This window comes from Ailuropoda melanoleuca, chromosome 5 (assembly GCF_002007445.2).
Source record: "Ailuropoda melanoleuca isolate Jingjing chromosome 5, ASM200744v2, whole genome shotgun sequence".
Lineage (NCBI taxonomy): Eukaryota > Metazoa > Chordata > Mammalia > Carnivora > Ursidae > Ailuropoda > Ailuropoda melanoleuca.
In genome coordinates, this window is record NC_048222.1 from 91,794,494 (window position 1) to 91,795,329 (window position 836).

Genomic DNA, 836 nt, shown 5'->3' on the forward strand with positions numbered 1-836 from the left:
TCTTTCCCTCCCCCCCCCCCCCCCCGCCCCCGAGCTTACCACACCATAGAAAACTAGTGGAGAAATATTTCTCCTTTTTCCTGACACTGGAAAGGGTTTGTAGATTCCTTGGATGTGAAGAGGAGATCTGGCTCCACTACCTAATATTGGTGATCATTATGTACTTAAGGCTTTTTTTTAATTACTCAGATTATTCTATTTGTGGCAGAAAATAGGATCAAAAACTAAGCAGAGGATAACATCATCATACGAACAAACAGCTATTTTCTGCTGTTTTCTAATTTTTACTATTCCTCCAAACATGTCAAAAGCCCTGTAAGGATCCCACAACATTGAAATAAATATGTACGTTTCAAGTAAAACTGTAAAGAAGAGTATGCTATTGGACTGTCCTCCTCCACAAAGGAAAAAAGAGTGAATCTTTTTGCATATGTTTATCAAAAGCACTGGGAGAATATGTTGATTCAGTTTTAGGACTCCCAGATATGCAGGAGCACAAGACTCAAAACACAGTTGGGTCCACTACTAAGTGGCTGAACAGGGGCGCCTGGGTTGCTGAGTTCTTAAGCGTCTGCCCTGGGCTCAGGTCATGATCCCAGAGTCCTGGTATTGAGCCCCACCCGAGCCTCCCCGTGGAGCCTCCCCCTGAAGCCCCCCCCTTTTTTTTTTTTTTTTTTTTTTTTTTTTTTTTTTTTTTTTTTTTTTTGGAGCCCCGCATCAAGCTCCCCCCCAGAGCCTCCCCACTCAGCGGGGTTCTGCTTCTCCCTCTGTCCTCTCTCCACTCCACTTGTGCTCTCTCTCTTTAATAAATAAAATCTCTATAAAAAAAAAAACTT